General features: G+C 38.0%; 1 protein-coding gene across 1 annotated transcript in view; it reads left to right on the top strand.

Annotated features, from left to right (window-relative positions):
* Positions 1-17,805, top strand: part of znf346 (zinc finger protein 346) — a 64,679-nt gene that overhangs the window by 20,651 nt on the left and 26,223 nt on the right. The gene's annotated exons all lie outside the window — the stretch shown is intronic.

The raw sequence follows: 17,805 nt of genomic DNA, 5'->3' as shown, positions 1-17,805 counted from the left end.
CCTTCCTGTTCCAACATGACTGCGCACCAGTGCACAAAGCAAGGTCCATAAAGACTTGGATGAGCGAGTTTGGTGTGGAAGAACTTCAATGGCCTGCACAGAGTCCTGACCTCAACCCGATAGAGCACCTTTGGGATGAATTTGAGCGAAGACTGTGAGCCAGGCCTTCTCGTCCAACATCAGTGTCTGACCTCACAAATGCGCTTCTGGAAGAATGGTCAAAAATTCCCATAAACACACTCCTAAACCTTGTGGAAAGCCTTCCCAGAATAGTTGAAGCTGTTATAGCTGCAAAGGGTGGGCCGACATCATATTAAGCCCTATGGATTAAGAATGGGATGTCACTTAAGTTCATATGCGTCTAAAGGCAGGTGAGCGAATACTTTTGGCAATATAGTGTATCTAGCCAAAAGCTTCCCTGCTTTGTCCCCTGACTCAAAGTATGACTGTCTTGCCCTGAACAACCAAAACTCCACTTTCTGTGATTATACCTGTATTTCAATCTGGTCAATTCTCTGAGGCCATCAGCTGACATACGGCGCTTCAGCTCTGCCTCGGCACTTTTAATATTTCTTTCCAACTCCACAAGTTCTCGTGCTTTGAATTTTTTGATAAATGAGGCATACTGTATGATTCGACCCCTAAGAACCACCTTAAGTGCCTCCCAAGCCACGCCCACAAAGGATACCGAGGACCAGTTGGTCTCCATATAGACACTGATTTCAGTCTTTAACATTTGTTGAAAATCAGGATTTTGCAAAAGGGATACATTAAAGCGCCAATTATATGATTTCCTTTTCTCCGTATGTGGCAACACATCTAAACACATCAGGGCGTGATCTGAGACTAAGATATTTCCAGTTGAGCAATCAACAACAGATGAAATGAGGGACTTCGATATAAAAAAATAAAAAAAAATCTATTCTAGAGTAAATCTTATGAACTGATGAAAAAATGTATAATCCCTACCAGATGGGTTCAAAAGTCGCCAGATATCTACAAGACCAAGATTTTTACAGATCTTGTGAAGTGTCAATGTAGCTCTAGGGGGTTTACACACATTTGCTTCACTGTGATTAAGGACTGCGTCCATCAAAATATTAAAGTCTCCTCCCAATATTATGTCATGAGAGATGCCAGCAGCTTGCAACATCCCTTCAAGATCTATAAAAAAGCCCTGATCATCAACGTTAGGTGCGTAAATATTAGCCAAAATCAACCTTTGCCCCTGAATTTCTCCTAACACAACAATGACTCTTCTTAATTTATCTTTAATCTGTTTGAGACATTTGAATTGTAGATGTTTATTAATCAATATAATGACTCCCTTGCTCTTACTTGAGCCAACACAAAAGAAAACATGCCCACCCCATATCTTCCCAAATTTTTCAGCTTCTTGCGGGGAAAGATGCGTTTCTTGAAGAAACACAATATCATATTTCTTACGCTTAAGAACAGAAATAACCTTCCTTCTTTTTATGGGGTGCCCCAACCCATTTACATTCCATGTGGAGAGAGATAACCCATTCACATTAACATTTGATATATTGATATAATAAAAAATAAAAAAAATGAGTGTGTCAAAAACAAAATTATACAGACCACATTCCCCATTAATGCAACAATCAAACCCCGAACTTCCCCCGGAACAAAACAAACAGAAAAAAGAAAAACGTGCGCATTAACCCCGCGCACAACAGCGCCAACCAGCGACAATACCTCTAAACTCAAAGAGTTCATGTACGCCTACGAGAGCTCCCGCGACAACTTTGTCAACTTTGACAACTTTCCTCCTCAAAATAAACTCCAGCTGATATAAAACCGTTCAGTTTCCTCGGAGAGACAAACAATTGTTCAGTGAACTGGCCGTTATGAGTGCAGCAGATGAGGTAATCATTCTACTAGGAGGCATAAGCACAAAGAACAAACATATTTAACCACAACTGTCCCGAAGTAGTGTAATTCCACAAAACAAGCTCCAGCCGTTAGGCAGAGCCAGCGCGAAAAACAAAACCGGCATCCCGGTTCCTCGGATGATCAAGAGCCAAACTAACTCGGAGGCCGCGCAAAAAAAAACAAACAAAAAAAACACCATAACTTACTCAGCCCGTCAACTTTATAAAAGACGTCCTTTATGTGAGCATATAGATATTTTGTGGTCATCCAAAGTGTCCATCCTCGATCTGGCTGGAAACTTAAGTGTAACAAAAAATTTTCCGTCAATGCAAAAGTTTCTTGGAGTCATGCCATAAAACAAACTCCAGCCACTAGGCGGAGTCAACACAAATAGAAACAAAAATGGCACCCAACTTCCTCAGATAATAGAGTTCCTCAACCGCGAGTCAGTCCACTAATATAAGAAACATCAAATGGCTTACTCCAATGTATTTATAAAGGAAAGTGCCTGTTTTGGACAAGTAAATACTTTGCGACCATTCTTCGTTTCTATTCTCAGTTTGGCCGGGAACATCAGAGCAAACAAGATCTTTTTCTGATGTAAGAGTTTCTTGCATTCCTTGAACCGATCGCGTTTCTCTCTTGTGGAATTCGCAAAGTCTGGGAACAAGAAAATATTATGGTTCTTCCAAGAAAGCTTCCCTTTGCTCCTCGCCTGGTGCAACACGAGATCTTTATCGGATGATTTCAGAAATTTGGCCAGAATGCATCGAGGCCTTTCTCCCTCAGCAGTTCTGCGAGCAGGCACTCTGTGAGCTCGCTCGATTTCCAGCTTATGGCCTGTTATATCGAGCAGACTCGGGAAAAACTCATCCAGGAATTTCACCATATCTCTGCCCTCTTCATGCTCAGGAATTCCAACAATTCGTATGTTATTCCTTCGGCTCATATTTTCGAAATATTCCAGTTTTTCCAAAATTAATTCCAAATCTGTTTTGGACACGGGAGGATTAGCGGTTAATTCCCTTTCCGATGACTCAAGATAATCGATTCATTTATCAACTTCTGTCACTCTTGTAAACAACTCGGAGAATTTTGTTTCCATCGCCGTAATCGATCGACGTATTACAGCGAGATCCTCCAAGTCAGCAAGGACCTTCGTCAGCATCACCGACATGTTGGACAACTGATGCTGAATATCTTCTCCTGACGTGCCGTCCAAATCGTGTCTCCGGTCCGCAGTCCCGTCAGAGGCCTCAGCTTGAACACGTAAGTGTCTTTTAATGTCTCCAGAGTCTGAGAATTTTGTTTTCTTTGCCATATTTACCTTAAAGAGCAAGTATGTAATTGGGTGTATCGAATCTCACCGGATCACAACATGAAAATAATTTAAAAAACTAGCAAAGTTCGCAGAGCTCGTGTCTCACACATCTGTCTCTCGCATGGCGTCACGTGAACCCCTCGAAACAGTGAGTATTTTAACATTTACGGATTGGCCCCATTCACTTCCATTGTAAGGGCCTCACTGGAACCCAGATATTTGCTTTTTTTAAAGAAAAGGAGGGGCAAGTCAAAATTATTTTTTGTGGTAATCAACATTATGCCATAAATGCAGTCGACTGAGCTCAACTTGTATTGAATCCAGAATATTCCTTTAATACTGTGTAAAGTGACCATAAAAAAGTATTTGGACAATTAAAAATGTCTGAATGCCATTGCATTAGATCTGCATTTGCAAACAAATAATGCTAGAGCTGTTTCAGAACAAACTTCAATTTTCTGACCCATTTTTGCAATTACCTGTACTTCAACAAATTGATGTCAAGTTCATATTAGTGGAAGTCAGTTCAACTAAAGTTCACACAGGTGTCCTAGCAGAAGTTAACCACAGGTATAGTTCATTACATTAACTATGAACATGTTCCACTAACTTTTTATAACCAGAAAGTGCCTTCTGTCTTAAGTTTAAACAATATAGGATCTATTGTACCTTTTTTTAAATGTACAGTCATTTCAAATCAGATGATTACAACACGCTCCAAAAAAGTTGGGACAGTCATGTGTTTACCACTGTGAAACATCACCATTTCTTCTAATAACACTTATTAAGCATTTGGGCACTGAAGACACAAGTCTTTTAAGTTTAGAAAGTGGAATATTCCCCCAATCATCCATTATGCAGGTCTTCATCTGCACAATTGTGTGGGGTTTTCGTTGCTGGATGGTGTGCTTAATAATGCACCACACATTCTCAATTGGAAATGGTCAGGACTGCAGGCTTACACAGCCATGCACTTGAAATCCAGGCAGTATGTGGTTTGAAGTTGTCCTGCTGGAAAATGCAGGGACGTCCCTGGGAAAGACGGTGCTGGATGGCAGTATATGTTGCTCCAAAATTTGTACATATCTGTCTGCATTAATGGTGTTCTCACAAATGGGCACTGACACACCCCTGGCCCATACAGACAATCTTTTAACTATATTGTGCACTGTAGAGGGTGAAATGCCCCAGATCCTTCCAATTTGTCTTTGTGAAACATTGTTCTCAAAGTGCTGGATTATTTGCTGAAGCATCTGTCCCAACTTTTTTGGAGCTGAAGTCTCGAATGATCCTTGCTCTTGAAGGACTAGACTGTTTTTGGAGGCTCCTTATATACTATGACAGGATTGCCTCACCTGTTTAACATCTCCTGTTTCACATTGCCTTGTCAAATTGTTATTAGTCTTAAATTGCCGCTTGGGGTGTGTTGCAATCATCTGATTTGAAATTACTGTACATAAAAAAAATAAAGAAAAATAAAAATTTAATTAAATTCACAAGGGTAAACATCATATCATGTGTAGTTGTGGTGCTTTCAATATAGCAAAGGGTGAATATAATTTACAAATCACTCCTTTTTGTTTTTATTAGCATTTTTCATACTGTCCCAACTTTTTCGGAATTGGGGTTGTACTACTAACATTAAAATACAAACTACAAATTTCTCAGAAGACTCACACTTGCTGCCACTGAGGTAGAGGTACGGAAAGGTTTTGGAGAAGGGGTAGGGTTAGGGGTAAGGTTAACATTATGACTGCAGATGTTACATTGCATGTTAGTACAATGCAACAACACATATGTACATAATAAGTACAGTGTATCAAATGCTTAAGTACATAGTAGTTAAAGACACCTAATATACTATAGGCTAAAGTGGGTCCATATTTCTTAAAAATAAATACCAATTGGTAATTTGTTATGTGATTGAAAATCTTTAGTTTTGGGCTGCTATGTATCTCTTACCATATTTAATTTTTCAAATATTGTTCTCCAAAACAATGATAAAAATTACTTGTTCATGTTTTAGCGCACAAGGTTAGAAGCACAAAGTGAAATTTAGAAAATTGGGCAACATTGAGCTTCAGTGGTTTCTAATTTATTTAATTCATATTGGTTTTCCATTACAAAGATGTAGTCATGAAACCCAAATAAGGCAACTGATTAAAATGTGAGCTCTGGAAGGCAGTTTTATTACAGCCAGTTCCTTGTAATCATTAAAGTGTGACAGGGCCAATAGGGGTGTGTGCTTTGGGAGTTTGTGTTTGTGAGAGAGACAGAGATGTCAGTAACACTTGCTTCACAATTCAACCTGATGGACAGAGAGACAAAGAGGTTGTGTGTGCGTGATTGAGACAGAGAGACAATATAGATGTTCCTCAAGGCTATAAGAGTGGAAGCCGGCTGACAGGACTCAGAGGTGGCAAGAATGTTAAACAGAAACAAAAGAAAAAGGGGCCTCGGAAACCTAAAAATGGCAGAAACAAAGAAGGATTTTATTACACTGGCTTTATGTTAATGTTTTTATTTGTTTAATGGAAAACAGTCTTTTGCGTGCAAATATGAGCAGATCCAGGAAGCAAAAAATTCAATGACAGATGTATAATAAAACTCAGCTTGAATTAAACATGAAGACAAAAGGGGGAATATGTCATCATGATGACATCAACAGATCTGTTCATTATATCAATTTATGTGTCAAATATTAATATAGGTTAATATGTTGTGCTGCATTTGCCTCTGTATCACCAAATGTAGTGACTGTTCAGTGTTACTGATGAATGATTTTACTTACTACAGTATGTTTTCTGTGTTTGACTTATTTTGAGTTTCTTATTAATAAACAGTGACAATTATGTTGATTTTTATTTCATTCATTTAAAGGTGCATTCAATAATTTTTTTCCTCATTAAAAATATTTAACTCCAAAAGACATGAACTGTAATTTCCAATATATCTAGGAAATCATGTCCACTCACATTAAAACGAAGACTCCAGTCATAACAATAACCTTATAAAAGCTGTTTAATTCTTCATGGAGAGGGTCCGCACATGGGGGCTGCCATGTTGGAATCACATGACCAGCCGAATACAACTCGCTTAATCTCAGTAACCGTCCTGTTATATGAAACTTTCACTCATTGAATGAAGAAATCATGGCTGACTGTGAGTGCTTAATTTCTAAAATGGTATCTGAAACTGAAAGCTATTGATTTTAAATGATGCTGCATCCAAGCTGCTAGGTGTCAGTGTAAGTCCAAGAAGACACAAAGACAAAAGTTACTGAGTGCACCTTTAAGAAAGAGAAAACACTTTCCATGTGTTTTGTTGTTGTCAAAGGCTGTGCATTATATCAAACTCTATGGTATTTTTGCACAAATTCATCTGTCATCTTAATGTAATATGGCTAATATTAATGCAATATTTAGCCTATTGTTTGTTCCATGTGTAAGACTGGTAAATAATACTTCTGCTGTTGTTTATGAGTTTAAAATGGTCAGCTTTCTTATTCGGCCTGTGTCATGATAATAATTTTGCATATTGTTGGGCTTATGCTGTTTGTGGAAATATTTATACATTTCAATGTTAGAACGTTTTTGTTTACTTTCGTATGCCTAACAATTCTGGTACTCTGTTGTGCCACCACTTGATGTTCAATGTAAAATCTGGGTGCCAAAACAAAACCAATTGAGAACTACTGCTCTAATTCATAATTGCGAGTGCAATATGTTTATGCTCTGGGAATTTCCACTCACCTCTAGAAAAGCAAAGATAAAGCTGAAAAGAAAGATCTTGAGCCTCAAGGTGAGGATTAAACCCTTTATTTTTGACATTTGAGTCAGCAAAAATGTACATGGCAGACCATTGTCCTTTGACCTTGGCCACAGCTTGTGGGTAGACTCTCATTTCCTGTTTCTGTTTACCCTCCAGCACCAACACTAATTTGGCTGCAGCACCTTTTCCCAAGCCTTATCCTAGGTAGTGTTTTCGGGAACACTTTACAGTAAGGGTGCCTAAGTAATCATGTAGGTCTATTAATATGTGAACTAATACCTACTCCATTCGTAGCTAACGGTGGCACTTAAAGGGATAGTTCACCCAAAAATTGTATTCTCTCATCGTTTACTCACCTTCATGCCATCTAAGATGTGTATGACTTTCTTTTTTCTGCTGAACACAAATGAAGATATTTTTAAATTCAGCTCTGTAGGTCAATATAATGCAAGTGAATGGTGACCAGAACTTTGAAGCTCCAAAAAGCAAATAAAGGCAACATAAGACTCCATTGGTTTAATCCATGTCTTCAAAAGAGATCCAATCGGAATGTAACACATTTTTTACTGTAAATCTTGACATCTGCAGTCTCTGGCACGATCATGATTTCAAGCTCGATTACACGTCCTAGTCCCTGATGCATACGCAGAGCTCTAGATGGCGCTATAGGAAGTGTAATTGAGCTTTAAATCATGATCACAAAGGAGACTGCTGATGTCAAGGCTTTGACACTGACCTTCAGGACAGCCAGTGGAACCGCACCCTCTTACTTCAATTCAGTTCTTTAGGTCTATGCTGCAACTAGCCCTCTGCGGTCTATAAACGAGTCACGCCTGTTGATCCCATCACAAAGAGGCTCAAAGTCTATTTCACGATCGTTCACTTTCTCTGCTCCTCTGTGGTGGAATGAGCTTTCAGCATTGACATTGTCTGCTGATACTATCTCAACATTCAAGAACCAGCTGAAAACACATCTGTTCCACGAGCACTTAACCAATCCACACTAATTGCCCTTACTATTGAAATTAACTTGCACTTACTATACAAAAAAAAAAAAAAAAAAAAGAAAAAGAAAAATCCTTCTCTGTCTCTTTCTTCTGCGTTAGCACCAATACTACTCCAGCCACCTTGAGAGCTTGGCAGTTCAACACTGTAGATGTTGTTGAACTTTGTATGACAAATTGCTTGCTATGTTTCTCATTTGTAAGTCGCTTTGGATAAAAGTGTCTGCTAATTGAATAATGTAAATGTAAATGTCAAGATTTATAGTGAATTTTTTATATCATTTTGGTCTGTTCTCACCCAAAACCGATTAGATCACTACAGAGGTCATGGATTAAACCACTGGAGTTTTATGGATTACTTTTATGCTGCCTTGAAGTTTTGGTCACCATTCACTTGATATTGCTGAGATATTCTTCTAAAAATCCTCATTTGTGTTCTGCAGAAGAAAGAAAGTCATACACATCTGGGATGGCATGAGGGTGATGAAATGATGAAAAGTGTTCCTTTTTGGATAAACTATTCTTTTAAAGGGATAGTTCACCCAAAAATGAAAATTCCTCTGTTATTTCAAACCCCTATTATTTATTTTTCCCATGGAACACAAAATGAGATACATGAAAGTCAATGGTAACTGATGTTGTTAGTCCCTTACATTCTGACTAACATCTTCTTTTGTGTTCCATGGAAAATTATAATGTCATAAGGGTTTGGAACAATATGAGGGTGTGTAAATGATGACAGAATTTTAATTTTTGGGTGAACTTAATCCCTTTAGTTCAGGTATTAACAGCTTTGCAGCTTCTCTTATAATGGCCAAGGTTTGAAGCATGGTGGGAACACCACGTTCTAGGCCCACACAAAAGGGCAATGTCAATCTCACAATTCTCACAACCTTTGCCTTGGAGACTGACACTATTGGTCATGATGGCACTATTCATCATGTCACTTATAAAGTTTGTTTCAGGTCATTGTCTCCACAGGGTTGGTTCATTGGCTTTCCCCCTCTTGTCTCCCCTTTCAGGGGCTGCAGTCAGCAATCAGAGGGCATTTAACCACACTCATTACCCCTTTGTGCAAAACCACCCCAGGGCGTCATGATATTACTGAGAAATATGCCCAAGATTGCAGTACAGTGCTCTAATTCCCAAAAACGGGAAGAAAAGCTTCCAAAAGTAACATTGACTCATGTGAAATTATAGCTTGGCTTTTTACGTAAGTAAAAAGTAGTGTATATTTATCTTCAAAAACTAAGAAACAGACTCTTTAAACATTAGACAGAATGATGGAGATGTTAGGCAGCCACCATTCACTTTCATTACATATTTTTTCATACATATGCCTGTCTTTCTGCCTAACATCTCCTTTTTTGTTCCACTGAAGAAAGAAAGTCATAAAGGTTTGGAACAACATGAGGGTGAATAAATGATAAAAGTTTTTTTTTTTTTTTTTGCTGAGCAATCACTTTATTATTTTTTATGTTTTGTTTGTGATTGAAATTGGTGTTTGCAAGATGACTGTTTTAGTGCTCTGTGAGAAATGTGTTTGTTTTTCAAAGTTGTGAATACATAAAGTTTTTTTCAGATGGACAATAAAAACATTGCATTTTTGTCTTGGCATAATTACCCAAGTGGGAGGAAATGTTAAAAAAATTTCAGTGGGGAAAAACATCTAGTAAATCTTTTAATGTGCATTGAATTTTTGTGGCTTTGACTTTATGGTCACACCAACTAACTTTACACAGCAAGTGTTTTTATTTATTTATATATTATAAAAGTCTCTCTTTTCAGTTCACCAGCATCCTCTGATGAGAGCTTGAGACATCTCCATAAAAGCAATTAAGTGCAAAATGCTTAGAACAGGGACATGTGGAAGAACTTCGGTTATAGGCATGAAAACAATGAATATGTGTCCCTGTTTTTAAAAATGGCAGACCTATATTTTAGAGTAGGGTTTGGGCCTTCGGGAGCAGCTTGTTTGTTTAGACTGGAGGCAGTAATGTGGTAGAGGGAAACCAAGGAGACGTGAGGAATGCAGCCAAAGACTGACTTGCCGAAGTCTGCTGCCAAGGACACTGCTGCCCTTCTCAGAGCTCACCTCCACCAATCCACCCCTCCATCCTCAGAGAAAGAGACTCTCTTACGGCCCTCTATGGAGTCTAATGGCCCCTCAGAACCAGAACAATGAAGGACAGTGTGGTGGAATTGAGACCGTTAGCTTGCTGCTATCTGTTTATTTCTTGTTGCAGGCTGTGGAGGGTCTCTGCACATGAAGAAGCTATAGTATGTGTGAATTACTGGTCTGTTGTCAGTTACATTTCTATTTTGTTTAGGTCGTTTCATTAGTTTTGCTTCTTTATGCTTTATAGTGTCTAATGATAGAGCTGTTAAAGGGCCAACATTTTTTTTCAAGTTTTACTGACAGTTAGTGGTGTAGATGAAGTCAGTCATGATTCATTTACAGAGATAGTTCACCAAACATTTAAATTCTCTCATTTACCTACTCTCATGCCATCCCAGATGTGTATGACTTACTTTCTTCTGCAAAACACAAAGATTTTTTTGAAGAATATTTCAGCAATGTTGGTCCTCACAAAGTGAATGGTGATCAGGCCTTTGAAGGCCAAAAAAGAAGATAAATTCAGCATAAACATAATCCATCAGACTCTATTGGTTTAATCAATGTCTAGTGAAGCTTTCCAGTTGGATTTTGGGTGAGAACAGACCAAAATAGAACTCACAATAAATCTTGACATCAGCAGCCTCCTTGCCGATCATGATTTCAAGCTTGATTACACTTCCTATAGCGCCATCAAGCGCTCTGCTCTTGTGTCAAGAACAAGGAAGTGTAATCGAGATCGAAATTATGATTGTGCCTAGAGACTGCAATGGCAAGATGTACAGTGAAAAATTAGTTATATTTATGTCTGTTCTCACCCAAAACCAATTGGATCTCTTCAGAAGACATGGATTAAACCACTGGAGTCTTATGAATTACTATTTTCCTGACTCCTTTTTGGAGCTTCAAAGGCTTGATCACCATTCACTTGCATTGTACGGACCTACAGAGCTGAAATGTTGTTCTAAAAATCTTCATTTGTGTTAAGCACAAAAAAGAAAGTCATACACATCTGGGATGGCATGAATGTGAGTAAATTATGAGAGAATTTAAATTTTTGGGTGAACTATCTCTTTAAGTAAAAGACTACACAACATATACAGTGATTAAAAAGGTAACAAGGATAAAAATGTATACAGATCGAAGGAGTAGTCCTTGTCAATCAGTGCAGGGCCACCAGGATCAAGTGAACACTGAAAGAAAAGAACATTTCAATAGTGTTAATGTTATAGTCCTGAAGTCACCACACCCAATACTTCCCTTAATCTCCTTTAACTTTATGGCCGTTCACATTAGACACGTACTTGTGTCCAAAACAGCAAGACGGAGCGCAACGCAACTGGAACGCTCAGTTCTCGAGATGCATTTTAAAATGCTGAACCGCTTTCAACGTGACGCACTATCTTGAACGCAACACTCACGATACACGAAAAATCAGCAAAACGCGAAACAAGTCCCAATATATCAACACTTAAAAATAATGCAGTGCAGATGGAAAACAAGAACGCATCCTCTATGAACAGCCCCAAAGTAAAATTTTCAAACACATAACAACATGAAGAATTATCGTTGTAAAGGACTTCACAGCAGGAGGGACGGAGGACACAGGGAACCGGTTTTCTCTGCACACAGGTAAGGCTTTTAATTGGCAACTTTCTGGGCTTACAACTTCACAATAAATCAACTTCACAATTACTCATCAGCTTCACATTTATACTTCAGCTTCACGGCAGGACTCTTGTTCCCTGACACTCTCTGCTCTCTGCTGGTGGCGTGGCGTAGCCGATTATATACCGCTTTCCCCATGCTCACTGGAATTAGAGACAGGTGTTAGACATAATCTAGCTCTGGTGTAAGCGCCCTTACCGCTTTCTCTCTCACCGGACGGACGCTCAACCACGCCCCCGCTGCCATAATCGTCTTATTACTGCTTGTACTTACTTAATTTGTTGTTACCCACTCGATTTCTGTGAGACAACACTCTTCTTAAATGCAGCTTACACCTGGCGTCAGGACTTGTACCTAAGTAAAAGCTTGTTTCCCCCCTCCGGGGATGGAGGGAGGCAGAGAGAGAGAGAGAGAGGGTGCAGAGCCAAAAGTTCATTATCGTTATCGAATACTGCCAACAACAAACGTTGGAATTTCGAATAATTTAGGCAAGTTTAATCATTTAACTTACCTTCACTTGTCTACTTCTTTATAGTAGAGTGCAAAACCAAGCACCAACGGTGTAGGCTACCAGCAAATTAAACAAGTCGCAGGAGTGCATTGATGTGAAGGCTCCATGTGTTGCCCGCAAGTGTCTATGTGTGTGCACAAGGCCGTAGATTTTGTTTGAACATTGGGGGGTTACAGTGTGAAGAATTTACATGTTTCCATTGATCATGGTATAAATATTGGGGGGGTTGTACTTGCTTGTTTTTATTATTGGGGGGGTTACATCCCCCATCCCCCCTGGAATCTACACCCCTGTGTGTGCATATGTATGCATGTCTGTGAATGAGAGTGTAGGTGAGAGCTAAAGAGAGAGCGAGGGCACTTTTCACAGGTATTAAAATTATTTTGGATAGTATTGATCAAATCACGGGGGTGCATTGGCATCAAGGCTCTGTTGCTAGCGAGCCTCTACGTGTGTGCATATGTACAGTATGTATCTCAGTGTGTGTGAGAGTGAGAGAGAGAGAGAGAGGAAGCGCAATAGGATTTTATAGAAATTGTTTGTCATTCTTATTGGATTTACTTGGCCAATGTCTTCGTTTTATTTTGTTATTTTGCTTTGGTAGCCTGTACGATTCCTTGAAATAACTGAAATAATTTGGCAAAGTGATATTGAGACGCAATGCGGTCAAGAGCTGGAACTACTTCATAGCTGTGTGTTTACTTGAAAAATAATTGCACACCTTAGATTGAACGTCTCTCAACCAGTCAGAAATAGAGAAATAAAGCATTCAGCAGACCCTTGGTATAATATTTTTGAAAATTTTGCAAATTGAATGTATGTAGCTAATGAAAATCCTTAATATTATCACATTTATTTTTAGATAAAATACTTATTTGTCATTTTCAGTTTTGATCAAGGTGATGAAATCAAAAGTTTTTAAATAACTGTCCAATAAGTAAATTAATAGTATTTGGGGTAAAAAAAAAAAATGTTTCCGGGGCTAAAGGCCCCCATAAAACACATTTAAATTTTTTTCAAAGTGGGCTCACATTGACTGATCCAATCACAATAGAGATTACTTTTTATAGAATCCTTGAGATGTTATGAAATGCCAAATGTTGACCCCAGGTGTGGGTTAAAAGGCTCCTTCGCCACCAGTGGTATAGCAGTGTCTGTAGAGGTGGGCATACTGTAAATTTATAAAGGATATAGTAATGATGTAATAATGTTCACGTTAACATGTTATCTTGTATATGTAGCCTACATAAGAATGAATGGTTATTTGTTTTATTTGTGTACTATTATGTGCTTTTCTGTGTAGAGTGAAATTGTTTTCCTACTTAGAAATATAAATTGAAATTATTTGATATAACGAGAAAAAGGCAGAAAAAGAAAAAAGAAAGACATTTGATATAATTACAGGACATAGTTGTCCGGCATCTGCAAAACTAGCATGGGTGCAATAACATGCAATATTTTCACAAAGTTTAACTGCATAAGTTAAACTGAAATATAAATATATACACTACCGGTCAAAGGTTTTGAAACACTTGACAGAAATGTTTCTCATGATCTTAAAAATCTTTTGATCTGAAGGCATATGCTTAAATGTTTGAAATTAGTTTTGTAGACAAAAATATAATTGTCCCACCATATTAATTTATTTCATTATAAAACTAAAATTTATTTAAAAATAAAACGTTTTTGAAATTGATGACTTGGACCAAATAATAAATAAAAGCAGCCACTAAGTGCCCAACATATAGATGGGAACTCCTGTATGTTTAAAAAGCATCCCAGGGTGATACCTCAAGAAGTTGGTTGAGAAAATGTCAAGAGTACATGTCTGCAAATTCTAGGCAAAGTGTGACTACTTTGAAGATGCTAAAATATCACACAGTTTTGATTTATTTTGGATTTTGTTTAGTCACAATATAATTCCCATAGTTCCATTTGTGTTATTCCATAGTTTTGATGACTTTACTATTATTCTAAAATGTGAAAAAAAGAAAAAAAAAGAAAAGAATTATAATAAAGAATGAGTAAGTGTTTCAAAACTTTTGACCGGTAGTGTGTGTATATATATATATATATATATACATTTAGCAGGGAAATAAATTTACAGCACAAATTATGGTTACTCCAGGGATGCATGTGCATCGGATGCTGGAAATGTCCCGCCCCTTACTGAAACAGAAAATATGATTGGTTAGCAAGTATCCAATCACGTCTGAAATGAACATTCTGACTGGTGGATCAGATTAGTCAGACTGTCTGTCTTGCCAGTGCCATCATTTATCTATGATTGGGAAGGTAAATGTTATTAAAATGAATTGTATTCCAAAATTCATCTACCTGCTACAATCTCTCCCTGTAGATGTTCCCCTCTCTTATTTCAAGCAATTTGATAGCACAGCGAAGTCCTTCATTTGGAATAGTAAGCGTCCTAGATTACATTTTAATTAGTTACATAGGCCAATTGACAAAGGTGGGCTAGACCTACCCAAGATTTTGTTTTATTATGCATTCGGTCTCAGACATTTGGCTCACTGGTCGCTTCCACTTGAGAGAGCCCCTCCCTGGTTTTGCATTGAACAGGAAGTTCTTGCCCCTGTTTCGCCATTACAAAGCATCAAATTAATCAAAGTTAAAGATTCAAAAACCCTTGTTATTAATAACACCTGTGGCCATTAAGTGAACTGTCAGCCAGCTACCTGTCGCTCGTGCTCGCGCTCGTGCACACACTCCATAGGGACGTGAGCACTGGCCAAAACAATGACGTAACGTACAAAGAGACTGAACATGATTCTCTGGCATCATGCTGACAGATGAGGTAGCATAATTAAAATTACGCAGTTATGATTGTTTTACTACAAACTTTGAGACTGCATATTATATTTGACTCTCCAGTGCTGGAACAGGGCTAAAACAAAGTGTGGATATAGGTCTGACTATACGAGACTGGAAGGGCTAATTTTTTAAGTTGCGTTACAAGCCGTTCACACATTGGCAAATAAAGGGCGAATATTACATGAAAATTGTTACATATCGCACCTTTAAGTTACACCCCATTATCTCGCATTTGCACTTGGTATGAACAAAGGTGTCCAGAGTGTTTAATTCTGACATTTATTTAAATGTTGCCTCAAGCATATGGCTGAACCCTAAATTATGTATTAATAAGTCCCCTTTCTGCTGGTCAGAGTGGATTGTGGGGGGGGGGGGGTTACTACACTCGGTGACTTATATGAGAGTGAAGTGTTGAGATCTTTTGAAAATTTGGTTCAACATTTTGGGATTTCCAGACCTCAGTTCGTTAGGTATTTATAGCTGCGCCACCTGCTCTGTGTTGTTTTTGGGAGTAGCACACACTGATTATTGCTTTTGGAAAAGGTCATGAGGCATCAGTGTATTACTCCCTGCTAATTCAGAGTCTGGGGGATGGAGCTTTAACTTCTATTAAGACATCAAGTCTATATCTAGAGATGCAAGGGTGCAGCTTATGCAATTCAAGATTTTACATAGATTCTATTGGACCCCCTCTAGATTGTATAGGCTTGGTCTTTAAGACATACCCACCTGTTGGTGATGCCAATCAGAAGATGGAGACACAACCCATGTTTTTTGGAGATGTGTTAAGATCCAAGAATTTTGGTTGAAGGTTCAGAGTTTTATATGTGACGTTTTGGGCACTCAAATTTCATTTTGCCCCAGACTCTGTATTTTAGGCGATGGGGCGGTCATCAATATAGGGAATAATCATATAAAAAATTGGGTCCTAACCAGTGTTGTGATCGCCAGAAAAGTGATTTTAAGGGGTTGGAAGTTGGCTGGAGCGCTCTCATTTCATGAGTGGTGCTCGGAGATGGGGAGGGTGGTGGCTTTCGAATAAGGGTCATATAGAAGAATTTGGATTTGTTGGGATATGGGGCAGATATTTGGCGTTCTTGGAGGGTTCTAGGGGTGAACAGCGGAGAGAGAGGGGTAGTTGTTAATGTGTATGATTATTATATTTTTTATTTGTTTTGTTTTGTTTTTTCTTTTGTGTGTATGTACTCATGTGTGACCACAGGGGTGTTTGTTGAGGGTCTGGGTGGGGTTGGGGATAGGGAGGGGGAGGGTGGGTGTGGGAGTTAAATGGTGATTCTGTGTATTTATGTTTTGCTTTTCTGTGTTCGATGTAGGAATCAATAAAAATGTTAATCATAAAAAGATAGGTGGGCATACGGCATATGCCTGCGTATGCTCTAGACTACACTACTGCTCGCCACCTTGTTTAAAGAATCAACAACATAATTTTAATCAAAACAACCTTCCGTTATTATTTCTTTTCAAACTATTATGGTGCTCCATCAATATTCAATAAAAAAAACATGTATTTTTTCAATCTATAAAATATAATTTTTCTTAAGAGTTTAGCCCTGTTGAACCCTAAACCTTAATATTCAACTGAACTGTGCACATGCATTTGAGATACTTCTGTTATGTTCTGCGCTTGGAGCATTTAAAAAAAAAAAAAAAGAATAGTGCATTTATTTGAAAAGCTCCGTCAATGTCAATGGTATGACCCATTTTAGGGGTGGTTGAAATTACAACTTAAAATCAAGCTGAGCTTTAGAACTTTATCTGTCCATATTTATAATTAAAGCTTCATATTACGAGTACTTCTTACGACCCCCCAACATTGTGTTTTGACATCCTTCGGGAGGGATCAAGCCTTAATTAGTGGGGTCAGAACCCCCCAAACCCCCCTGTATTTCACACCCTGGGTAAGAATTTGGATAGACTTTGGAAACACATTTACAGACTATATTCCTATATACAGTGGTTTTAACTTCCATTTTCATTTCTATTTTGCACCAACTTCAGCAAAAGTGATGATTTTGAACTCTTAAACATATGGGTTGGAAACACTTTATTCGCAAATTGTTTTTGCAGTATTCAGATTTTTCGCATACAATAGATTTGCAACTTGGATGGAAACATGAGCTACTGGAACTCTCTGATTATAAAAAAAAAAGTTACCCAACATCTGCCCATTAACTCTTATTTACTTGACAAATAAAATGTTTATGTCCTTAAACTAATTGAAAATGTACACATACCCCTGTTTGGGAATCACTGACCCAGACAACAAATGATCGGCTGCATTTTTATGTAGAACCTATAAACCATTTTTTTACTTTTAAATGTGTTAGACTTATTGTGGGGTCAATTATTTCTTCAAATTTGAATAGCTTTACATACTAAATACAACAATATTATACATACAATTTTGGCTTAACACATTCCATGTTTCTTAGGTTACCAGGAGTGTGATTTTTACGTGCAATTCTGTAAGATTTTCAGAAATTAAGAAAAAACATACATTCGAACTTATTCATGAAACATGATTTCTGTGTGATAAAGTACACTACACACACGTTTAGTGAATATGACCCATTCAGTCATTCAGATAATCACATTGAACTGAAATGGCATTAAATGTCATAATCTGCAAAAAAGTATTTTCTCAGGTGCTAAGAGCTCCAAAATC

Source organism: Myxocyprinus asiaticus, chromosome 38 (assembly GCF_019703515.2).
Source record: "Myxocyprinus asiaticus isolate MX2 ecotype Aquarium Trade chromosome 38, UBuf_Myxa_2, whole genome shotgun sequence".
In the NCBI taxonomy this organism is placed as follows: Eukaryota; Metazoa; Chordata; class Actinopteri; order Cypriniformes; family Catostomidae; genus Myxocyprinus; species Myxocyprinus asiaticus.
The sequence above is the reverse complement of the archived record's forward strand: the minus strand, read 5'-3'. Positions and strand labels throughout refer to the sequence as shown.